The following is a 26624-nucleotide window of genomic DNA, read 5'->3' as shown; positions in this document are numbered from 1 at the left end:
AAGGTCTCGAGAGACTGGTTCTTATTCTGCAGCTCGTGCCCCAGCAGCTCGCCATGGTAAGGGTTATGTGATCGCCCCGTTCATGCAACTCTTCCAGCCGCCAGTGTTGTTCCAGCCCCTTCTAGGCCCCAGGAGCCTTATTATGCACCGCCAGTATTTAGTGTGCCTCCTGCTCGGGGTGCTTTTAGCGGCCAGTCCAGCAGACCTGGACCGAGTCACTCGCAGAAGCCATGCCCTATGAGGTGTTGTTTTGAGTATGGCGACACCTTCCATATGGCCACCACATTCTCTACTGGGTCCTCAGGCTATGATTCCAGCACCAGCTACCACCCCACCTGCTCACCCAGCTCGAGGTGAAGGTCGGGGAGGTCGAGGTCGCCCTAGAGGGGGAGGCCAGGCTAGGCCAGGGATTATGCTCTTCCGGCTCGTACAGAAGCAGTTGCTTCTTACTCTGTCATTACAGGTATTGTTCCAGTCTGTCATAGAGATGCATCGGTATTATTTGACCCAGGCTCTACATATTCATATGTGTCCTCTTATTTTGCCCCACATTTGGGCGTATCTCGGGATTCTTTAAGTTCCCCTGTTTATGTGTCTACTCCTGTGGGAGATTCTTTTGTTGTGGACTACGTGTATCGGTCGTGTTTGATTGCTCTTAGTGGTTTTGAGACCAGAGTCAATTTATTATTACTCAGCATGGTGGACGTTGATGTTATCTTGGGCATGGACTAGTTGTCTCCCCATTATGTTATTATTGATTGTCACACTAAGACCGTGACGCTAGCTATGCCAGGCTTACCGCGATTAGAGTGGAGAGTTACCTTAGACTATACTCCCAGATGAGTCATTTCATTTCTTAAAGCTCAACGAATGGTTAAGAAGGGGTATGATGTGTATCTAGCTTATGTAAGAGATGCCAGTATTGATACCCCTACAGTTGAGTCAGTTCCAATAGTCAGTGATTTCCCAGATGTGTTTCCAGCTGATCTTCCGGGCATGCCGCCCGACAGAGATATTGATTTCGGCATTGATTTGTTGTCGGGCACTCAGTTCATCTCTATTCCTTCATACCGTATGGCTCCTCCTGAGTTGAAGGAGTTGAAGGAGCACTTGCAGGAGTTGCTTGATAAGGGCTTCATTCGGCCTAGTGTGTTACCTTGGGGTGCTCCGGTCTTGTTTGTAAAGAAGAAGGATGGTTCTATGCGTATGTGTATTGATTATCGCCAGCTGAACAAAGTTACTGTGAAGAATAGGCATACATTGCCTCATATTGATGACTTATTTGATCAGTTATAGGGTGCAAGAGTGTTCTCCAAGACTGACTTACGTTCAGGCTATCATCAGTTAAAGATTCGGGAGCTAGATATCCCGAAGACTACTTCCAGGACCCGATATGGTCACTATTAGTTTCTTGTTATGTCTTTTGGGCTGACCAATGCCCCATCAGCCTTTATGTATTTGATGCATAGTGTGTTCCGGCCTTATCTTGACTCTTTCATCATTATGTTTATTGATGACATTCTGGTGTACTCTCGGACTTGGGAGGATCACGAGCAACACCCGAGGACTGTGCTTCAGACTTTGAGAGAAAAGAAGATGTATGCAAAAAAATTTAAGTGTGAGTTTTTGCTAGACTTAGTGGCATTCTTGGGCCATGTAGTATCGGGTGATTGGATCAAGGTGGATCCGAAGAAGGTGGACACAGTGCAGAGTTGGCCTACACCGTCATCGGCTACGGAGATCTGTAGTTTTCTTGGTTTGGCAGGGTATTACCGTCGCTTTGTAAAGTGATTCTCATCTATTGCAGCACATATGACCAGGATAACCCAGAAAGGTGCTCCGTTCAGGTGGACAGAGGAGTGTGAGGAGAGCTTTCAGAAGCTCAAGACGACTTTGACTACAGCCCCAGTATTAGTATTGCCTACAGTTTCGGGGTCTTACACTGTATATTGTGATGCGTCGCGGATTAGTCTTGGCGCAGTGTTGATGCAGGATGGTAGGGTGATTGCTTACATGTCCAGACAACTGAAGGTGCATGAGAAGAACTATCTTGTCCACGACCTTGAGTTAGCAGCTATTGTTCATGCCCTGAAGATTAGGCGCCACTATTTGTATGGTGTTACATGTGAGATTTACACTGATCATCAGAGTTTGCAGCATCTGTTCAAGCTAAAGGATCTTAATTTATGTCAGCGGAGGAGGTTGGATCTACTTAAGGACTATTTTATCACCATTTTGTACCACCCGGGGAAGGCCAATGTGGTGGCCGATGCTTTGAGTCACCGGGCGGAGAGTTTGAGGAGTTTAGCATACCTTCCAGCAGCAGAGTGATCCTTAGCATTGGATGCTCAGGCCTTAGCCAGCCAGTTTGTGAGATTGGATATTTTGAGCCGAGTCGAGTATTGGCTTGTGTGGTCTCTCGGTCTTCTCTTTATGATCGTATCAGGGGGAGTCAGTATGATGACCCCCACCTACTTGTCCTTAAGGACACGGTGATGCTAAGGAGGTCACTATTGGGGATGATGGCGTATTGAGGATGCAGGGTAGGCTATGTGTGCCTAATGTAGATGGTTTGCGTGAGTTGATTCTTTAGGAGGCTCATAGCTCGCGGTACTCTATTCATCCGGGTGCCGCAAAGATGTATCAGGACTTGAGGCAGCATTACTGGTGGAGAAGGATGAAGAGGGACATAGTGGAATATGTGGCTCGGTGCCTAAATTTCTAGCAGGTGAAGTATGAGCATCAGCGGCCGAGTAGGTTGCTCCAGAAGTTAGAGATTCCGGAGTGGAAATGGGAGCGTATCACTATGGATTTCGTTGTTGGACTCCCACGGACTTAGCGGAGGTTTGATGTAGTTAGGGTGATTGTGGATAGGCTGACCAAGTCAGCTCATTTCATTCCTGTGATGACTACTTATTCTTTCAAGCAGCTGGCTCGAATTTACTTCTGCGAGATCGTCAGGTTTCATGGCGTACCGGTATCTATCATCTCTGCCCGGGGTACGTAGTTTACATCACGATTCTGGAGGGTTGTATAGCAGGAGCTGGGTACTTGGGTTGAGTTGAGACAGCATTTCACCCTCAGACGGACAGATAGTCTGAGCGCACTATTCAGATACTGGAGTATATGCTTCGCGCTTGTGTGATAGATTTTGGGGGGTGCTTGGGATCAGTTCTTGCCACTTGCGGAGTTTGCCTACAACAACAATTATCAGTCGAGCATTCAAATGGCACCGTATGAGGCTCTTTATGGTAGGTGGTGTCGGTCTCCAGTGGGTTGGTTCGAGCCGGGCGAGGCCATATTATTGGGTACAGACTTGGTTCAGGATGCCCTGGATAAGGTGAAGGTAATTCAGGATCGACTTCGCACAGCCCAGTCCAGACAGAAGAGCTATGCGGACCGGAAGGTTCGCGATGTTGCATTCATGGTTGGATAGCGGGTCTTGCTCCGGGTTTCACCTATGAAGGGCGTTATGAGGTTTGAAAATAAGTGCAAGCTAAGCCCACGGTTTATTGGCCCATTTGAGGTGTTGCAACATGTTTGGGAGGTTGCTTATGAGCTTGCCTCGCCTCCTAGCCTTGTAGAGGTCCATCCAGTATTCCATGTTTCTATGCTCCGAAAGTATCACGACGATCCGACTCATATATTGGATTTCAGCTCAATCTAGTTGGACAAGGATCTATCTTACGTTGAGGAGCCAGTGGCTATTTTGGATAGGTAGGTCCGAAAGCTGAGATCGAAGAATATTGCTTCCGTAAAGGTTCAGTGGAGGGGTCAGCCGGCCGAGGAGGCGACTTAGGAGACCGAGCATGTTAAGGGCAGCCGTTATCCTTATCTTTTTACCACTTCAGGTATGTCTTTATGCTCGTTCAAGGACGAACAATTATTTTAAGAGGGGAAGGATGTAACGACCCGACCAGTCGTTTTGAGAGTTATAGCCCTGATCCCCTATTAACTACTTCTCCCATATCTTTTTCTGGTATTGTGACTTGCCGGGAGGTTTCGTTTTAGTTTTTGGAGTGTTTTGGGACACTTAGTCCCTAAAGGGAGGTTTAAGCCTTAGGATTTGGACCGTAGTTAGAACTGTGTGAAGACGACTCCGGAATGAAGTTCTGTCGATTCTGTTAGCTCCGTTTTGTGATTTTGGACTTAGGGGCGTGTCTGGATAGTGTTTTGGAGGTCTGTAGCTCATTTAGGCTTGGAATGTCGAAAGTCGAAGTTTTGGAGATTTTGACCGGTAGTGAACTTTTGATATCGGGGTCGGATACGGATTCTAGAAGTTGGAGTAGGTCCGTAAGGTTGATTATGGCTTGTGTGCAAAAGTTGGGGTCAATCGGACGTGGTTTGATAAGTTTCGGCATCGGTTGTCGAATTTGGAAGTTTCAAGTTCTTAAAGTTTGAATCGGAGGATGATTCGTGATTTTAGCATTGTTTGATATGGTTTGAGGGTTCGACTAAGTTCGTATGGTATTTTAAGACTTGTTGGTATGTTTGGTTGAGGTCCCGAGGGCCTCGGGTTGATTTTGGATGGTTAACGGACCTTTTGAACTTAAGAGAAGATAGCAGATTTCTGGTATTTTTGTTGCAGGCATTTCTTCATCGCATTCGCGAGAGAGGTCTCGCGATCGCGTAAGGCATCTGGATGCCAGCTCAAGTTTGTTCTTCGCGTTCATGTAAAGGAGCCCGCGTTCGTGAAGGTATGGTCAGTGGAAGCATCACGAATGCGAAGAATGGAACGCGTTTGCGTAAAGGAAGTGAGGCAGCTGGGGACCCCAGTCATTTGGTCTATGCGTTCGAGTAGTAGGTATCGCATTCGCGAAGGACCAGGAAGTGAACGGTACGCGTTCGCGAGAGGGAATTTTTTGTTATACGCGAACGCGAGATAGTGGCTGCGTTCGCGAAGAAGGGAACACCTGGGCAGATTTAAAAGTTTAAAATTGAGGGTTTATGTCATTTTTCACTATTTGGACTTGAGAGCTCGGAATTAGACGATTCTTGGAGGGAGTTTCACGTGGGTGTTTGGGGTAAGTGATTTTTACCTAGTTTTGGTTAATTCCCATGATTATATATTTAATTGCATTATTAAATTAGTGATTTGGGTTGGAAAATTGGGGAAAATTTGAGAAAAGTTCTTAGGCCGAATTTTGGAATTTTGATCGAGATTTTGGTATCATATTTGAGTAATTTTGGTATGAGTGAACTCATGAGTGAATGGGTGTTCATATTTTGTGATTTTTACTTGATTCCAAGACGTGGGCCTGGGGAGACTTTTTGGGGATAATTAATTTCTTGCTTTAGCTTTGATTTCAGTAGCTAGATTAGTTCTTTGTAGTTATATTTATGATATGTAATTGATTTTGGCTAGATTTGGGCCATTCGGAGTCGGATTTTCTTAGAAAGAGTATTGATACGGATTGATTGAGCTTAGTTTGAGCTAAGTGGCTTGCCTAATCTAGTGTGGAGGAAATCCCCTTAGGATTTGGTACTGATTTTACTATGTGAGCACCGTGTACGCGAGGTGACGAGTGCGTACACGGGCTATTTGTTGAAAAACCTGATTTTTACTAAGAAACTCCCTATTTCCACCTTAATTGAATATACTAGCATGCGTAGTTACCCTGTTAGCTTAGAATAACATGTCTACGTTCCTTATTTGCTTAATTGAACTCTGTTCAGCATACCTATTGAAATCCTGCTTCTTTTCCGACTTGTACTTAGTCTAGACTGTAGATTCTCTTGTTGTACTTGTCGTTTGTAATTGATTGCGTTGTGTATTTACTTTGGGACTACGGGACGGTATCCCGAGAGACCCCCTTGCATATTTACTTTTGGGACTACGGGACGGTATCCCGGGAGATACCCCTACACATTTACTTTGAGACTATGAGGCGGTACCTCGGGAGTTCTCCCTACATATTTACTTTTGTGACTACGAGATGGTATCTCGGGAGATCCCCTATCCCTTAATTTCGTGCACTGTTATGTTATTTCACTATGCTTTCCTTTGTTGAACTTTAGTCTCTTATTATACTGCTTATTCTCCTTTTTTTTATTATATACCAGTGGGCCTGACCTGACCTCGTCACTACTCGATCGAGGTTAGGCTTACTGTTCGGCACATCTCAATTGCTTATTAAAATATCTGTTACTGTTAGTTTGTTAAATTTTCATGTTTTTCATTTCATTTCCGCAAGTGTTAGGCTTACCTAGTCGTAGAGATTAGGTGCCGTCACGACGATTCATGGAGAGAGAATTTGGATCGTGACACATTGCTACTACGCCGCTACATCAACATTTCTCCACCAAACACTAAAATCCTAACACTAATGAAATTCCTTCGTTTCAGCCAAGAACCTTAAGTGACGAACAAGCTCTACCGTATGATCCTTCCTAGGTACCGTATATACCGGGAGAGCGCTTGAAGTTCTCCCGGTTCAGGTAATTTACGTTCTCCCAGTTGAACTGATGAATATCTTCTTCTTCTTTGGAGAGAAACTGTTTCATCATTGGTTTCTTCTTCATCAAGGACCACTGTGGCCAGTCTAATTGAAACTTCTTTTGTTGAAGTCTTCTCTCAAGTCCCAGCCGCAGAGGTATGTCTTCTCTTTGGTTTCTTATCCTTGGGATGGGGACTCCGGGAGGAGGCACCTTCATCAGAAGCCAGGGCGGCTTCACGAGCCCTCTTCCGGTTAAGGAGATTTTGCAATTGTCGTTGAACCTCATCTGGGTCATCAGAGACGTCAACAATGGGGCATATGGAAGACCCCTTCGGAAGGCCTATGTATTATGAAAGGAAGTCAGTGAATTGATTCTAAATTACGTTGAAGGTTGAAAGGGAAAGAAGAAAACTTTTACTGTGGTTTTTGGCTTTCCAATTAAATCTGGGAGTAATCTCTTTCAACCTACGGGAGTCTTGTGTGGAACGTCTAGATATTTTTGTACCCATTAGGCCAAGTTCTGTACCGATGGTGGTTCCCAACGGGTAGCTAGCGTAAGGAAAATAAAAGTTAGCGAAGGAGGAAATTTTATTCAATACAATAAAGAAAAGATATCTGAAAACTTACAAGTAAAATTTCAGGATTCAGGAATAGCAGGGGCTATTGCCGGGAGGATGTCTCTGGTAGAAATGACAACGAACCGCTCCATCCAGCCACAATCATTATCATCGTCGACACTGGTAACGAGGGCGTGGCCATTTTGCTGAGTTTAATACCACCTCTACAGAATTCTTCGGGGAGTAGAGGTTGATAAAATATGCGAGAGTAAGGGTTTCCCTGGCCTCGGAGCACAGTTTTTTATGGCAAGCCACCATACGCCATATTGATGGACTCACCTGAGCCAAGCAGATTTGGTAGCGGTGGAAAATTTCTAAATTTACAGGATCAATTTCTTGGCTCAATTTTAAAGTAAAAGGGTATGTATAAACATAGATGAAACATGGTATGCTAAAGGTGGTCCTTTCCACCTCATTGGGGGCAAAGATTTCGATGCTATTCTAGTCGCAATCTTCCTTTATGGCTGGAATGCTAACAGGGCGAATGGAAAAAGGGTACCTACAGATAGGCCAATTTCTATCATTATGGGGGTTGATAGTTTCCTTTTGAATTTGAACGTCCGATTGGGAGTTAAGTTGAAGATGTATGATGGTGTTAACAATAGGAGGCTCAAATTCAACATCGACATCCTACGTTTTATTCTTTTTAGGGCCACCACCAATGAGAAGGCCAGAGTTTTTGGGAATAACGGTAGTAGAAGACATGATGATAAGAAATTTGAGTAATGAGATTGTACTGAGAAATAGGGGTTTTGCAGTATGGTTCTAAGAAAATTCAAAGAAGAAGAAGAGTTTGTAAAAGTAAAAGGTAGTGGAGAAGTTTATAGACGGCAAAATTCATGGTCATGATTTCCTTGAAAATTGGCGAATCATAGGCTGATGACCCTGTTGTACTGCCTTGCCCCGAAGTCTGGGACAAAACCTCTTCATATGGCTAGGATCCCCGCACTCGTAACAACCCCTCGGAACGGTGGACTGCTGACCTGAAGTCTGACCCTGATGGCCTGAATACCCATTAGAGGAATCCTGAATAGCTAGTGGGCGGTAGGAACTCTCTGGTATGGCGCTGAAATAGGGCAGCACCGGAGCACCCCGAGGAGGCGGCGGTGCTGGATATGTGGGCCTGCTAGACTGACACCTCACAAAATGACCCTTGCCCCCAGCCGGGGCACCACTGAACTCCCCAAAATATCGAAATCGCATATCCATTGTCGCCTACTCTCGGCTCCGTTGACGGACACCCTCGATCCTCCGAGCTATCTCCATAACTAGCTCGTAAGAAGTCCCCATATCAACTTCTCGGCCATAATGGCCTGGATAGCAGAGTGCAAACCGGCAACAAACCTCTGCACTCTCTCTGCATCGGTAGGAAGTATCATAAATGCATGGCGAGACAACTCAGAGAATCTCGCCTCATAGTCGGTCACTGACATCTAGCCCTACTAGAGTTTCTCGAACTAAAATCGCAACTCTTACCTCTGAGAGGGTGGAATATATTTGTCCAGGAAGAGGCGTATGAACTGGTCCCAATTCATGGGAGGAGAACCTTCTGGTCTGTCGAGAAGATAGGACTGCCACCATCTTCGGACCCTTCCCTCCAGCTGAAAGGTGGTAAAGTCCACCCCGTGGGACTCCAATATCCTCATGTTGTGCAGTATGTCCCTGCACAAATCAATAAAGTCCTGGGGGTCCTCATGTCACTCACCTCCAAAGATAGGAGGATGTAGCCTAGTCCATCTGTCCAATAGCTTCTTCAGATCACCGGCCGCAGCTAGTCTAGGCTCAGGTATAGCTACGGCAATTGGCTGAGCTCCACCCACGGGTAGTGCACCCGGGGTCTGATACACGGCAGTTGCATGCCCTGGAGCCTAAAAGGTAGGAGTCTGTGCTCCCCCTCCGGCCTGAGATGTGGTCGGGTCTGCTGGAAATAAACCAGCCTAAGTCATAGAATCCATGAACCGCAGCACAAGACCCATAACATCCTGCAATCCCGGTGTGGACATGAAATCCACTGGGGCTGGCTCTGCTGCAGGCACCTCGCCCTGCTCCTCAATAATAGGATCCTCTACTGGGTCCACTAGTGGCATAACAGGAGCAACTCTAGGACGTCCTCGTCCTCTACTATGAGCTGGAGCCCTCTCTCGGCCTCTGCCTCGACTTCTAGCAATAGGGGGAGTAGCTCCTCCATGATCGGGAATATCTGTCGTGCGCGTTCTCAACTGCACGATATGAGATGAAGAAAGAGTAGTTTTCCTAACACCCAATAGCCTCTCGAAGATAAGTATGGACGTCTCTGCACCAATCCACATGACTCTAGTAGGCCTACTCATAACTTGTGAGACCTACGTGAACCTAGTGCTCTGATACCATGTTGTCACGACCCAATTTCTCCCTATAGGTCGTGATGGCACCCAACGTCGCTGCTAGGCAAGCCAACGGTGAACTAATCGTGTAATTATCCCTTTTTAACATTTTGGAAATGCTCGACTTTAAATTATTAAATAAGTGAGAGGTGAGAGATTTGATAAAATAAAGTGTGAAAAATCATAAGGACAAGTGTGATAAACTACATACTCTAAAAATCATCAAATGTCTACTAGCAAGATTCCAAGACCTGGTGTCACAAGTGTGTGTGCTACTAGTAGAATATACAAAATACTAAACTACTGTCTGAAATGGAATAGACAGAAAATAAAAGCAAAAGAGAGACTTCAGGTGCTGCCAAACGGACTCGAAAATCAGCTCACTACTAAGTTTCGAAGTATGAGGGGTGTGCGCCGGGATAACTACCAGATGCGCTTGCCTCCTTAGAACCTGCACGATTAGTGCAAAAGTGTAATATGAGTATATAAACAACATGTATCCAGTAAGTATCATGTCTAACCTCGAAGAAGTAGTGACGAGGGGTCGACTTCGACACTTACTATGGGCCAACAATAAAATACCGAAATTCTAAACAGGTATGAGATATGAAAATAATAAAAATGATACAATGTCAAGCAAAGAATAAATGACCCATTAAATAATAATAAATTTCAAAGTCTCCAACCAACATCTATTAACCTCGGATCAATCTCTGTCATTTAATAATTTATAATATCGAGCCATAAAGTAATATCAAGTGTAATCAGGCTACGAGTATTATTACGCACGATTTATGCCGAGGTCGTACGGCTCGATCAAAAAATATATTGTGTGCACTGTCGAAAGTCGAACGACACGAACCATAGATGCATCTATTAACTTGCAGAGGCGAACGACTCGCTCCCATGAGAGAAGAGAAGTTTACCTCGCTCGCGGAAGTACTTGCGACGTGAGTGAACATGTATTTCTTAGAGTTATTATATATTCCTCAATTCTTCCCAAAAATAAGAAACCTAAATTGGAGAGTTTCAATCTTACAATCCCTAATCTCAGCTTTATTTTAGACAATTAATATGCATAATAAACATAACAGTACAATCAAGGCATGATGTAAATCTACGACTACCCGGACATCTCATGGAATATAGCTACGCACGGACTCTCGTTACCTAGTGCGTACGTAGCTCCCCACACAAGTAATCCACAATAAAAATATACCTAAGGGGATGAGTTCCCTCTTACAAGGTTAGGCAAGAGACTTACCTCGATCCCAAGCTCACTCCCGATCCACAAATATGCTTTAAAATCTCAACTCGATGCCAAACAATCCGAAACTAGTCAAATGTTATATAAATTAATCAATACATGTTCAAAAGTTCATAATTTAACTATTAGAGTAATTACCCAACCCAAATTGGAAGGTTCTTAAAATTCAGCCCCGGGCCCGCGTGCACGAATCCCGGAAATATTTGAAGATAAATGTTATCCATAACCTCACGAACTCAAATATATAATTTTCACCCAATTCCAAAATTATTTTCATGGTTAAATCCAATTTTTATCAAAACCTAGGTTATTCATCTAAACCCAAAATTTTCACAATTTTTCATCTTAAAATTTACCCATAATCTATGTATTTAACTTACATTGGATAGAAATTACTTACCTCTAATAGCTAGGTGAAAACCCTCTCTCTAAGAGCTCCAAAATCGCCCAAGGAATGCAATAAATAAACCCAAATGGTCTAAGTCCCGACTTAAATGAAGCTTCTGCCTCCAGCGATTTTTGCTTCTGTGGAAAAACGGCCGCTTTTGTGGCTCCGCATCTACGGAAAGTGCATCGCAGATGCGACTCTCCCCCAGCTGGCCTAAGTCCGCATCTGCGAAAAAATGGCTCGCTTCTGCGAGCCCGCTTCTGCGGCGTACGAGTCGCGCCTGCAACCTTGCCCGCCTTTGCGGACCACTGACTGCTTCTGCGATCGCGCATCTGCGCCGCCCATGTCCGCATCTGCAGACTCAGCCCACGCAGCCCAAATGCGCTCCTGCGGTCAACGAGCCGCTTCTGCGATGCCGCATCTGTGACAAATCCTTCACAGGTGCGAACGCACCAGAAACCCTGCTGTTTCAGCAGCTTCTCCAAGTCCAAACTTGGTCCCCGCATCGTCTGATTAAAACTCGAGGCCCCCGGGGCCTCGCCCAAATACACCAACAAGTTTGTAAACATTGTTGGCTAATTGGTCAACCACGCCATTTGCTTCTCTAAAGATATGCTTCAGTAATAGTTAGTACTAGAAGACCGAAAAGAAAAGCCGAGTTCGATATCATTATCAAGTTCGAATCGAAATCGAACCATGATGCAGAGTAGATCTATCATACTGATAATTCAGAGACCAACCAATATTGACCTCGAATCAATTCGAGGGCTCGAGCCAGGATCGGGCTCGAACCAAGATCACGAGTTCGAGCCGAAATCAAGCTCAAACCAAAATCGAGGGTTCTAAGCAAGATCGAGCTCGCAGACAAAAGCCGTTGCAATCCCACTAGAGAGAATCTTGGCAGAAATTATAAAAAAGCTGACTTATCATGGGTCTCCCACTGAATGTTTATTTTATTATGCTTAGAGCCAAATCCCTCCACTATAAAAGGGCTTGGTTACCATTTTTGTAAAACAAGTTTTTCTCAAGCTTATATTATAATAAAGGTGCTATATTCTTCTACAGTAAAGAATCGTTCTTTCAGATTTCTTAGATTGATTCTATTTGTTGAATCCTAAGATTCATTGTTCCTGACAACCTTATCTATTTCGCATTCTCTGCAATCTATATTTATATTTTTATTTATCCTTACATTTTGTATTAAGTTACGCCACATATCCTCGGAACTGCGTATAAATTTAACTCTATCCATTTTTCGGGTAAACAATTTGGCGCCCACCATGGAGCCGAGGATAACAGTGGTTATTTAATACAAATCTGAAAAAATACGCCATTGTGCTTTGCGCTTATTTTTGAAAAAATCTTAAATTTCGGATCAGCTACGAATAACAACCAATCAAATGGCTTCACCGATCGACTACGAAGACGGCCTTCAAGATGAAACCAACAACTTGGCACCCGGGGCCAGAAGGCCAATTAACGATGGCACCGAGGCTCGAATCGAAGTACCCGAAATTCGAGCCGAAATACCATTGGATGTCAATTCACAAATAGCTTTGGAGGCGAATCAGCATTCCGAACCGGAAAGAAGCATTCAGGGCGGTACATGATCCGTAGCCCGAGACACCAAAAATGCGGGAGAAATCGGGGCCAGCTTACGTATAATCTTCGAGATACTACAAACCCAACAAGTAGCGATAGCTCAGCTACAGAGCCAAACTCGCGCACAAAGCAGGCTGGATTCCAATACACTTCGAGAAGTCACCCCCAGAACAGAGCCTGCCATAGTGAAATCTAACGAGCAAGAATCGGGGACTACTCCCGGAATTACTAAATTACTCGAGGAACTCACAAAATGAGTCGAAGTCAAAGATAAGAGGGTGAAAATGTACAATGCCAGGGTCGATCAAATCCCGGGGGCTCCACCAATGATAAAGGGGCTTGATTCGAAAAAATTCATACAAAAGCCTTTTCCGTCGAGTGCGGCGCCGAAGCCACTCCCCAAAAAATTTTGTATGCCCGAAATTCCTAAATATAATGGTACCACCGATCCTAACAAATATGTCACCTCTTACACATGTGCCATAAAAGGCAACGATTTGGAGGACGATGAGATCGAATCCGTGTTGCTGAAAAAGTTTGGGGAGACCCTCTGGAAGGGAGCGATGATCTGGTACCACAATTTACCGCCGAATTCCATCGATTCTTTTTCCATGTTAGCAGATTCGTTCGTAAAGGCACATGCTGGTGCCATAAAGGTTGTAACAAGGAAATCAGACCCCTTCAAAGTAAAGCAAAGGGAGGATGAAATGCTGAGGGAATTCGTATCCCGATTTCAAATGGAACGCATGGAATTACCCCCGGTCACAGACGATTAGGCCGTACAAGCTTTCACCCAAGGGTTGAACGAGGTAAGTTCGACAGTATCACATCGGCTGAAACAAAATTTGATCGAGTATCCAGCGATAACTTGGGCAGATGTACACAACCGATACCAATCGAAAATTAAGGTCGAGGATGATCAACTGGGAGCTCCGTACGGACCCGTTCATCAGAACAGGACAGTTACTAAAAACCAAAAGGAGATCAACAGAGAACAAAGGTCGAACAGAGACCGATATCGATCGTACGTCGCAGATCGGGTGAACAACGGTTCAGTAAGAGCGGCTTCGATAAATATGCCGATCCTATAGAAGCACCTCGATTATCAGAATATAACTTCAGCGTTGATGCATACGCTATCGTGTCAGCAATCGGACGCATCAAAGACACTAAATGGCCTCGACCCATGAAGACTGATCCTGCCCGAAGAAATGCCAATCAAGCGTGCGAATATCATGGTACCCATGGCAACAGAACAGAAGATTGCAAGAAACTAAGAGAGGAAATAGCACGCTTATTTAACAAAGGGCACCTTCGGGAATTTCTGAGTGATAGGGCGAAGAACCATTTTAAAAGCAGGGATTTCAGCAAGCAAAACGAGCAAGAAGAACCGCAGCACGTCATCCACTTAATCATCAGCGGCATCGATACCCCTCAGGAACCAGTGCTTAAATGCACTAAAACATCGATGGTGAGGGAAAAGCGATCTCGCACTCAAGATTACGCACCCATGGGGACTTTGTCCTTTGATGATGAAGATGCAGAGGGGGTCATCCAACCTCATAACGACGCACTGGTAATATCCGTACTCATGAATAAAACTAAAATTAAACTTGTGTTAATCGATCAAGGTAGCTCGGCCAACATCATCCGATTGAAGGTAGTAGAGCAGCTCGACCTACAGGATCATATCGTACCCGCAATTCTGGTTCTAAACGGGTTTAATATGGCATGTGAAACCACCAAAGGTGAGATAATCCTACCAATAAACATGGCCGGAACCATCCAGGAAACAAAGTTTCACGTGATCGAAGGCGATATGAGATATAACGCTCTTTTCGGAAGGCCATGGATCCACAACATGAAAGCTGTGCCTTCGACCCTACACCATGCCCTCAAATTCCCGACATCGAGAGGTGTCAAAATGGTGTACGGAGAACAACCAGCCACAAAGGAAATGTTCGTCGTCGATAAAGCTAAGCCAATGTCCTCACTTTCACCGATAAAAGGATCGGGCCCGAAAGGAGAACGGGACACCAAATATCAATCACAGACATCGGCTTCAACCCAGCCAGACAACCAGAAAATTGAAAAGGATGATGATCAAAGGGTCCCTCGATCTTTCATGATTCCCGATGACTCCGACGCCACCAAATCAACAATTGAGGAGCTAGAGCAAGTCACATTAATCGAGCAATGGCCCGAGCAAAAGGTATACTTAGGAACGGGGTTGAGCCTCGAACTCAGGAAGAAACTCGTTCAATTTCTTATCGATAACATTGATTGTTTTGCCTGGTCCCATTTAGATATAACAGGGATCCCGCCGAACATAACGACGCATCGGCTAAGTTAGGACCCCAGGTTCAGACCGGTGAAGCAAAAGAGAAGACCCCAGTCCGAGAGAAAGCACGCATTCATAAAGGATGAGGTAACCAAGCTTCTCGAGTAGGGTCCATTCGGGAGGTGAAATATCCCGAATGGCTAGCCAACATAGTTGTAGTCCCTAAAAAAGGGAACAAACTTAGAATGTGTGTGGACTATAAGGATTTGAACAAAGCATGCCCCAAAGATTCCTTTTCGCTGCCCAACATCGATCGCATGATCGATGCCACGGCCGGCCACGAGATCCTTACTTTTCTCGATGCCTATTCCGAGTATAATCAAATCCAGATGAACCCGGAGGACCAGGAAAAGACTTCATTTGTCACCAAATATGGAACGTATTGTTATAATGTGATGCCCTTCGTGCTAAAAAATGCAGGGGCTACTTACCAACGCCTAGTAAATAAAATGTTCGAAGAACAAATAGGAAAATCAATGGAATTTTATATTGATGACATGTTAGTTAAGTCCCTGCGCGCAGAGGACCATTTGACTCATTTGCAGGAAACGTTCGAGATTTTAAGGAAATACAACATGAAGCTCAACCCCGAAAAATGTGCTTTCGGGGTCGGTTCGGGCAAGTTCCTCGGCTTCATGGTGTCACGTCGGGGAATAGAGATTAACCTCGATAAAATCAAGGCCATCGAAGACATCGTCGTTGTGGACAGCGTGAAGGCCGTACAAAGGCTAATGGGTCGGATTGCAGCCTTAAGCCAGTTCATTTCAAGATCATCTGACCAAAGTCACAAATTTTTCTCTCTACTCAAAAAGAAGAACGATTTTGCTTGGACCCCGGAGTGCCAACAAGCATTAGAGGAACTAAAGCGATATATATCAAGCCCACCACTACTTCACACTCCAAAAACAGACTAAAAACTTTGTTTGTACTTGGCAGTATCGGAAGTCGCCGTAAGCGGTGTCCTAGTTCGAGAAGAGCAAGGTACGCAATTCCTCGTTTATTATACGAGTTGAACCTTAGGAGAAGCGGAAACTAGATATCTGAATTCTAGAAAAATTGGCACTTGCACTGATAAGCGCCTCAAGAAAGTTAAGGCCGTACTTTCAATGTCATCCCATATATGTGTTAACCACTTACCCGCTTCGTAATATTTTGCACAAACCCGAGTTATCAGGCCGACTGGCCAAATAGGCCGTCGAACTCAGTGGGTACGATATCGAATATCAACCCCGCACGACCACCAAGTCTCAAATTTTAGCAGACTTCGTGGCCGATTTCACGCCAACCCTCGTACCCGAAATCGAAAAAGAACTGTTGAAATCAGGTACATCATCGGGGGTATGGATACTTTTTACGGACGGGGCTTCGAACGTGAAAGGGTCCGGGCTGTGCATAGTTTTGAAACCGCCCACAGGTAGCACTATTAGGCAATCTATTAAAACTATCAGGTTGACTAACAACAAGGCAGAGTATGAAGCCATGATTGCAGGTCTCAAGCTAGCTAGAAACTTAGGAGCAGAAGTCATTGAAGCCAATTGCGACTCCTTGCTGGTGGTGAGTCAAGTAAACAAAACCTTCGAAGTTCGAGAAGGTAGAATACAAAGGTATTTAGATAAACTGCTTGTCACTTTGCACCATTTCAAACAATGGATTTTACGGCATGTACCACGGGAACAGAATAATGAGGCTGATGCGCTTGCGAATTTGGGGTCGTCGGTCGAGGTAAATAATTCGGGCTCGGGGAATGTTGTTCAACTTTTGAGATCGGTAATCGAAGAAGGTCACGCCGAAATAAATTCTTCAAGCTTAACTTGGGATTGGAGAAACAAGTATATTGAATACTTGAAGAGCGGAAAACTCCGATCGGACCCTAAAGATTTCAGAACCCTACGGACTAAAGCTGCTCGATTCACGTTGGCTTCGGACGGAACGCTGTACCGAAGAACGTTTGATGGACCGTTGGTAGTATGCTTGGGTCCGGGAGATACCGATTACATCCTACGGGAAGTGCCCGAGGGTACTTGCGGGAATCACTTTGGAGCTGATACATTAGTTCGAAAAATAATTAGAGCAGGGTATTAATGGATCGATATGGGCAAAGATGCGAAGGAATTTGTTCGTAAATGTGACAAATATCAAAGGTTTGCACCGATGATCCACCAACCCGGAGAGCAACTCCACTCAGTCCTATCCCCATGGCCGTTCATGAAGTGGGGAATGGATATCGTCGGCCCTCTGCCATCGACCCCAGGTAAAGCCAAATTCATTTTATTTATGACTGGCTATTTTTCTAAAAGGGTTGAAGCGCATGCGTTCGAGAATATAAGAGAGAAAGAAGTCATAAACTTTATTTGGGATCATATCATATGCCGATTCGGGATACCCGACAAAATAGTGTGTGACAATGGAAAACAATTCGTTGGCAGCAAAGTAACAAGATTCCTCGAAGACCACAAGATAAGAAGGATACTATCGACGCCATACCACCCTAGTGGGAATGGACAGACCGAATCAATGAACAAAACTATCATTCAAAACTTAAAGAAAAGGTTGAACGATGCTAAAGGGAAATGGAGAGAAATCCTGCCCGAAGTCCTTTGGGCATATCGGACTATGTCAAAATCCAGTACGGGGGCGACCCCATTCTCCTTAGTATATGGGTCCGAAGCATTGATACCAGTCGAAGTTGGTGAACCCAGTGCCAGATTTCGATTCGCGATGGAAGAATCAAATAACGAGGCTTTGAATACCAGCCTCAAACTATCGGACGAAAGACGAGAAGCTGCTCTCGTCCAATTGGCCGCCCAAAAGCAGCAAATCGAAAGATATTATAATCGAAGAACCAAGCTCCACCATTTCAAGCCTGGGGACTTAGTGTTAAGAAAAATTACCATCAATACCCGAAATACGAATGAAGGAAAACTAGGACCGAATTGGGAAGGACCATATCAGGTGCTCGAGAACATCGAAAAGGGATCGTACAGGCTCGGCATTATAAACGGCAAACAACTATCAAGCAGCTGAAATGTATCACATCTAAAACGGTACTACTGCTAAGGTACAACCTTTACATATTAGTTTATATCTCAAAACTGACCCCTGCAGAAGTCCGAACAAGGGCTAAGATGGATCTCTCGCTTGAAAGCACGCGTTGCACTCTTTTTCCCTTAGACCGGTTTTATCCCAAATGGGTTTTTCGGCAAGGTTTTTAATGAGGCAGTCATCGATCGTGCAACATTTACAATAATATCTGAGGCCTCGCAAGAAAGTTATTTCATAACAACAGGGTTCCAATAGGAAAAATTGTAAGAGCCAAATGGTCGAAGCGAACCATGCTCATTTAGATTGGCCCGAACCCAAGCGTGTAATAACGTGCAAAGAAAGTTTTCTTTATCGGCATCTTATATCCAAGGAAAATTCCTCTATTTTGAGATTTATTTTGCAATCAGAATTAAGATAAACGCAACCACTAAGCCTACGGGCTACTTTTATTTCGAGTTCGAGCAAACACTCACTCGACCATTACGCCTACGGGCTACATTACTTCGAGTTCGAATCATTCACTCGACTAAGCCTACGGGCTACATTACTTCGAGTTCGAATCATTCACTCGACTAAGCCTACGGGCTACTTTTATTTCGAGTTCGAGCAAACACTCACTCGACCATTACGCCTACGGGCTACATTACTTCGAGTTCGAATCATTCACTCGACTAATCCTACGGGCTACTTTTATTTTGAGTTCGAGCAAATACTCACTCGACCATTACGCCTACGGGCTACATTACTTTGAGTTCGAATCATTCACTCGACTAAGCCTACAGGCTACTTTTATTTTGAGTTCGAGCAAACACTCACTCGACCATTACACCTACGGGCCGCATTACTTCGAGTTCGAATCATTCACTCGACTAAGCCTACGGGCTACTTTTATTTCGAGTTCGAGCAAACACTCACTCGACCATTATGTGTACGGGCTACATTACTTCGAGTTCGAATCATTCACTCGACTAAGCCTACGGGCTACTTTTATTTCGAGTTCGAGCAAACACTCACTCGACCATTATGCCTACGAGCTACATTACTTCGAGTTCGAATCATTCACTCGACTAAGCCTACGGGCTACTTTTATTTTGAGTTCGAGCAAACACTCACTCGACCATTACGTCTACGGGCTACATTACTTCGAGTTTGAATCATTCCTTCGATTAAGTCTACGGGCTACTTTTGTTTCGAGTTCGAGCAAGCACTCACTCGACCATTATGCCTACGGGCTATATTTCTTCAAGATCGAATCATTGACAACTAATAAGCCTAAGGGCTACATCGCTCCAAGTTTGAGTAAGCGCTCGCTCGGTTACAGAGACTACGAAGTCAAAATTTGATTAAGTTGTTTAAATCATTGTGAAAACATTCATAAGGCGTGAATACATTCCTCACAAGACAGGAAAGAAAAACAGAAGCAAGTCGGCAAAAAGGGAGATATGTCTATATACAAATTTATCTACATGGGTGATTACAACATAAAAACTAAGAACTAAACTTCTCAATCAGGAGCGGTCTCTTCTTTATCAGGCTCCCCCCCCATTTTTGGATCCGCCCTTGCTACCATCGGCATCATCATCGCCATCAGAAACCAGAGCTTCAGCATCAGTTTTGAGTTCTTTGGCCCTTTTTATCTCTTCAGAGAGATCGAAACCACGAGCATGGATCTCCTCGAGAGTTTCTTTTCTGGATCGGCACTTAGCAAGTTCGGCGACCCAATGCGCTCGAATATTGGCAGACTCGGCTGCGTCTCTTACCTGGACTTGGGCAGCTTCAGCATCGGCTCGATAGACAGCCACGAGCGCATCCGCATCGGCCTTTGCCTTTTCAGCATCGGATTCGGCTTTGGCAAGTACAGAGGCCAACCGAGCCTCAAGCTCCTTAATTCTTCTTGCTTGAACCAGGCCTATTTCCTTCATTTTCTGAAGTTGGGTTTCGGACGATGATAACTGGGCTCGAGCTGTCTCTTTTTCTGCAGCAAAGCGGTCCATACCTTCTTTCCACCGCAAAGACTCCATTCTTATCACGTCGACCTCCTCACGAAGCTTCCCGATCATCTCGATTTTTTGCTGCAGCTGTGAGACCGAAATGTTAGCTATCGTTCTGGTATCAAGCCCATAGGCTTTCAAAAGCATCATTACCTGCTCAGACAAATTGGTCTGATCTCGATAAGCCTTGGCCAGCTCAGCTCAGAGGTCTTTTATTTCCTATTCTCTCTGCCCTAAGGAAAGTCTAAGGGAGTTCCTCTCGTTAGTAGCCCGTTGTAGGTCGGCCTCGTATCGATGCAGCTCATTCTAGGATCGAGAACATTGTTCTGGATGAACTGCCGCTTCCTACAAAGAAACAAGAAGCGAAGTTTACGAAAAATGAACATAAAGATAGTACCGACAAAATAATTTTAAAAGCTCACCTGATTCAAAGCCTATCGCAATCCGTGAAAAAGATCCGATTCATCACCAGCACCGGCAACGTCCTCAATGCCGGTAAACAGATCACGAAAGGGATCTTCTTCATCGTGAGGCATGTCTAGATCTAGGGCTCCTAGAGCTTGAGCTTCCCGAATCACCCCTGCGGAAAAAGTGGAAAAGGTAGGCGAATCCTCGATTGCTGCTGCCCCAAATGAATTGCCTGGAGCGTTCTCCTCGGTTCGAAGGGGTTCAAGGGCCTCTTCGGTCATATCCCCTGCCGGTAGACTCTGATGAGATGTGTCTTCGATATTCGATAGTTTGGGGACTCTACCCTAATCTTTCTCCGGTATATCTTCAGTTCGAGGCGGAACCTCATAGAGCATCATCGATCCAGTCGGCGATGAGGCATCGATGGTTCTCTTCATTCGGACAGCCAGCGCGGACTCATCGTTCTCTTCTTCTTCTTCATCTTCATCCCTTAGATGCAGAACGGATTCCACGGTCAAAGGAATGACATTCTTTTTCGGTTTACGAGCCATCCTCTTCTTCAGTTTTGGATCTTCGGGAACCGAGGCTCTTTTCCTTTTATTTTCCTTCACTGTCTTTGGGAGAGAGGCTGAAATTTCCTCCTCATTGGACAAGGGCCTCAAACCCGCTTCTTTACCCAAACCTGCATATGAAAAACCTTAATAAAATATTTTGAAAACCACCTCGTTCGGATCATCAAATAGTCCGAGAAATGAGCTTACCGTGATTTTTGGCCTCCCACCGACCCTTTGACAAATCATGCCATGAGCGCTCGGTGTATGTGGAGGTCGAAACAAGGGCTCGTACCTAGTTCTTGAGATCGGGAACTGCTCCGGGCATCCAGGGAACCGCTACATCACAAAAAGAGGAGTGTCGATGAGAGAATAAATGAAAGAACAAAGTAGAAGTAACAGCAAGATCACACTTACGTTTCATATTCCACTCCTCGGGAAAGGGCATCTTTTCAGTCAGAATCAGGTCCGAAGTCCTTACTCGAACGAACCTGCCCATCCAACCCCAGTCCCTGTCCTCGTCAATACTCGAGAACAGAGCCTTGGTAGCCCGACGCTGAAGTTTTATTAACCCTCCTTGAAAAAGTCAAGGACGGTACAATCAGATAATATGGTCGAGAGTGAACGACATCCCCTCGATTTTGCTCATAAAATATCGGATCAGGATAACGATCCGCCACAAAGAAGGATGGACCTGGCCTAGGGTTACCTAGTATTGTCGACATAAGTCAATAATAACGGAATCGAGGGGACCTAAAGTAAAAGGGTAACTATACACATTCAAAAACTCTTTCACGTAAGAAGTGATATCTTCGTCAGGGGTAGGAATTATTATTTCTTTTTCACCCTAATTGCAATCCTTCTTTAGTTGTTCGAGGTGCTTCTCGGTTATCGAACACATGTACCTCAATACCGGCCCACATAGGCCAGGGACCGATGAACCTTTATCGACCTTAAAATCTGAAGTAAGGACACACACCCCGGGAACAAACTCATCAGGCCGTGGTTCTGCCGGTGTCTCATCGGCGGCACACTGTGAAGATGAAGCCTTCTCTTTCTGAGGAATGGTTTGCGATGTTTTCGCCATTTTCGAATTCAAAGGTGAGGAATAGAAGAAAGTGACAAAGATTTGGTAGAATTGAAGAGGGGCTTTTGCAGAAAGAAATTACAGATTTACTGGTAAGTTGGAGAGTACAAAGAAGAACTTGGGAAATTTGGAAGATAGAAGATGTAAAAGTGGCAAAAGATAAAGAAAGAGTTATTTATAGGTTCAAGCGATGGCAGTTCAGTATCAGCAGTGGCTGACCACCGCCTGACATGCATTAAATGCCTTGAAAGACTAAATCGACGGGACAGCTACCAGATGCGTCATGGTCGAACCCGATGGAAACGACAGGATATAATCCGATCGAGCTGTTAAAAAATTATATCATTTCTCGCCACATTCTTTCTGAGACACGAGGGGACTATCTGTATACGGTCGAAATAGATTTCGGCCTTAGCACGTCCGATAGAGTTTGAATGATGATCTATCGAAGTAAGATCCCGAAGATGGAATAAACTAACCTCGAACCCGGGGAGGTCGATCCGTGTCGATTTCGATATCATTATCATGCTCGAATCGAAATCGAACCATGATGCAGAGTAGATCTATCATACTGATAAATCAGAGACCAACCAACATTGACCTCGAATCAATTCGAGGGCTCGAGCCAGGATCGGGCTCTAACCAAGATCACGAGTTTGAGTCGAAATCAAGCTCAAACCAAAATCGAGGGTTCTAAGCAAGGTCGAGCTCGCAGACAAAAGCCGTTGCAATCCCACTAGAGAGAATCTTGGCAGAAATTATGAAAAAGCTGACTTATCATGGGTCTCCCACTGAATGTTTATTTTATTATGCTTAGAGCCAAATCCCTCCATTATAAAAGGGCTTGGTTACCATTTCTGTAAAACAAGTTTTTCTCAGGCTTACATTGTAATAAAAGTGCTCTATTCTTCCACAGTAAAGAATCGTTCTTTCAGATTTCTTAGATTGATTCTATTTGTTGAATCCTAAGATTCATTATTCCTGACAACCTTATCTATTTCGCATTCTCTGCGATCTATATTTACATTTCTATTTATCCTTACATTTTGTGTTAAGTTACGCCACATTTCCTCGAAACTGCGTATAAATTCAACTCTATCCATTTTACGGGTAAACAATATAAATTGTTAATATTTTCATAGAAGAACCGGTCAGGAAGGCGCCAGACTCAAGTTCTGGTCTACGAAACTGGGCGTGGCTTCAAATCCCACTTCTGACAAATATTTTGTATTTTCCTTAAAGTTCTTAGCTATATTGAGCTAGCTTTTTGGAAAGATTTATCAGTCATGGCTTAGTTAGCACTTCTATTCTTCTTGCCATTGATCTATTTTCCATTTCTTGTCACATGATCTAAGACCATTTTGCTCCATCATTAATATTTTTGAAAGATTTATCAATCCTGGCTTAGTTAGCACTTCTATTCTTCTTGCCATTGATCTATTGTCCATTTCTTGTCACATGATCTAAGACCATTTTGTTCCATCATTAATATTTGATTCAAATAACAAAATGCACGATAACACAATAAACTTAGAAAATAATATACTGTAGTATAGCATAATATGTCGATATTATATTAAATAAGAGAAGGTGATTAACTCAAGAAAATTAAAGAATCACAGTTCAACAAGAGAAGATATCAACAAATTTATAAAATAAAAAAGAAAAAGGAAGCAGTGAAGTCATTTGACACTTTTGCCATAACATGTTGCACAATAGATTTTAGTATTTTACGAAAGCTGTGGATGATAAATACTAAATGTTCATGTAATTGAACAATGATATAAAGTTGAAGATGGAGGAAAAAATTATTAAGTGTTTGTCCTGATTTTCTTATAATATTTGATTTTTCTATTCTTTGAAGGAAGGGCAACGTATTTACCATAATTAATATTACATTTTAGGAAAAGAAAAATATAATTCTTCCATATTTGGCTAGTTGGAGGAAAAGATTTTGGACTTCTATAAATTGAGGATCCTTCATTCTCATTTAATAGCATTCACAATGTAGCTCCAAGAGATTTGAGAGTCTTGTTTAGGGGGAGAATTTGTGAGACAAATGTTAGGTTGTCACTTGTGTGTGCCTCTTTGTGAGATCGTTCTCTCGATATTTTTGTTACACCCCGTACTTTCATGTTAGAATGCGTCTTAAGTGAATCAATATGAGCCGGAGAGTTTAAGGACCTTTACAGAGATAATAATTAAAACAAGTGTTAAGGAAGTATCGAGAGGGTTGGAGGCTAAACGAATCAAAGATGTTATAACCCGTACTTTTGAGGTAAAACTAGGAGTGCTTAATATTCTAAGGAGGTCATTTTTAAGATAATTGAATCATAATAAAGGGAGCTAAAAGCGAAAGAATATTTTGTTAACATTTTCAGAATAAGGTAATAGACAGAAACATTAGTAGGAGAATACGAAAAGAGCATCATTATGAGTAAGATTTGATAAATGGGTGATAACTGCAAATCAAAATATGATAGGATGACAGAGTCTATAGTCAAGTGAAGTAAAAGATATGAGGAGACAGGCCTTGAGACTATAAAAAGGTACAAGCCATAAAGTCGTATCCTTATTTCGAGAAATGAGTTGGTGACTCCAATGTGATTACCAGAAGGCTAAGTAAGACCCCTGGAGTAACCGAAATCAGTATAGGCTAGTAAACAAGATTAACCGAACATGAATTAGGGACCGAAGGATCCGACAATAGTCGACATCGTGAAAATTTCAGAGACCACGCTCCGACAATAATAGAATGGATAACAGAAGAATAACCTTTAAAGGTCATTCAGGAAGACGATTTCCTAAAGCAAGCGCTGTGAGAAAAGTTAAGCTTAAGGGACTAAGTGTGCCAATTACACTAGGTGTCACCCTCGTGCATTAGAAATTCAATTATCCCTGGTATAGAAGGGTTATCGCAAGGCGAGTAAGGGTCATTGAAAATGTGAAATGATACCGATGATGAAGAGGTAAACCAACTACAGGTAAAAACCTTAGAGCATTAAATGATATTACTCCTCTAAAGGGGGGATGATAGCTTCCTAGGAAGCTCAACTATATTCAAGGACAAGGATGAAGCTTTGGAATCTCAAAGAGGGTCTTTAACAAGATGTCAAGATAAAGAGTTGCAAAACAAGGTCATTATACTTCAAGTACAAATAAATAAGTTGTTAATTGGAAGAAAGAGCTCAAGGATAAAGGATATGAATTTTCTAGGTGTTACAATTGTTTTATGGCCCAAATTTATGTCCAAGAAGAGGAGTATTGAATCCCAAGAGATATCCTTTGAAGAAGGTCCTAATCAGTCCACTTTTGGATCATTTTTGGTACCTAAAATGTGTCCAAACATGCAGCCCAATAAGTCCTACATGAAGTCACATTTTTATATCATAAAAAGGACTTACTTGATGTCAAAGAAGGATACAATAGTCGTACTAGAAGTTGAGTGCAAGTTGGTGCCAAGTTGCTTGCAAATTTCCTTCAAGATTTTTAAGATTTCCAAGATTCTATCTAAGATTGGTTTTGGACTTACAAGATCCTATCCAAAGTAGTTAGGACTTTCTTTCTTTTCCAAGATTTCTAAGATTTCCAAGATTGGTTTTGGACTTTCAAGATCCTACCCTAAAGCAGTTGGACTTTTGTCCAAAGTACTTAGAACTTTCTTTCTTTGTTTTTGTGGTACAATTTCGTGACTTCTTCTCTATATAAAGGGGTGTATTCTATATTTTTAGGGAATATTATGATTGACAATATCAACAAAAATTGTGAGATTTTTCTTTCACTCTTGTGTGTGGCTACTCTTGAATTTATTCTTCAACCTTCAAGAATCAACTTAAGGTGGTAAGATTAAACCCTTTTCGAAATCTTAGATCACTTCTAGGTATTCAAGAAAGGTGATAAGTTTAGACTTATTGTTGTTCTTGTTATTCTAAAGGGTCGGGTTTCACAATCTATCTCTTATTTTTAATTCTCTACCATAGTCGATTCGTTCTTCGTTAGCTAATTATTGTTGCTAGGATTCAACTTCAAGAATAGACTTCTTGAATTCAAGAAACTCTTTCTTGAATTTAATCTATCTTTAATTTCTGTCTTCTTTTTCGTTTCCCTATTTTCTTTTAGCTTCCGCACGTTTCTTGATTTTCTTATTTTTTTTAGTAATTCTTGAATCTCCTATCGAGTTGTTTTCAAGTGGTATCAGAGCATAGGCTAATCAAGATTTTAATCTTGATAATCTTGAGTGGTTCTTGAGAAAAAAAACAAAAAGATAAAAAAAACCAAAAAAAAAATGAAAATCAGCCCAAAAAAGTGTTATTGCTCATTATTATTTCCAGATTCAAGTATAATTTGGTTTTCAAGTCAAGAAATAAACAAGAAGAGGGGATCCTAGTTCTTGAAGATTAAGGTAACTTCTTTCCTTATTCTTGTAAGTTTTAGGTTTCTTAAATTCTTTCCTTTTTTTTCTTAATAACCAATTCATATTCTTCCTAGGTTTGGTCCTTCACTTTTTTTTTTCCTTTTGTGTAACTCCAC

The sequence above is a fragment of the Nicotiana tomentosiformis genome, chromosome 5 (genome assembly GCF_000390325.3).
Source record: "Nicotiana tomentosiformis chromosome 5, ASM39032v3, whole genome shotgun sequence".
NCBI lineage: Eukaryota > Viridiplantae > Streptophyta > Magnoliopsida > Solanales > Solanaceae > Nicotiana > Nicotiana tomentosiformis.
This window is presented reverse-complemented; position numbering follows the sequence as displayed.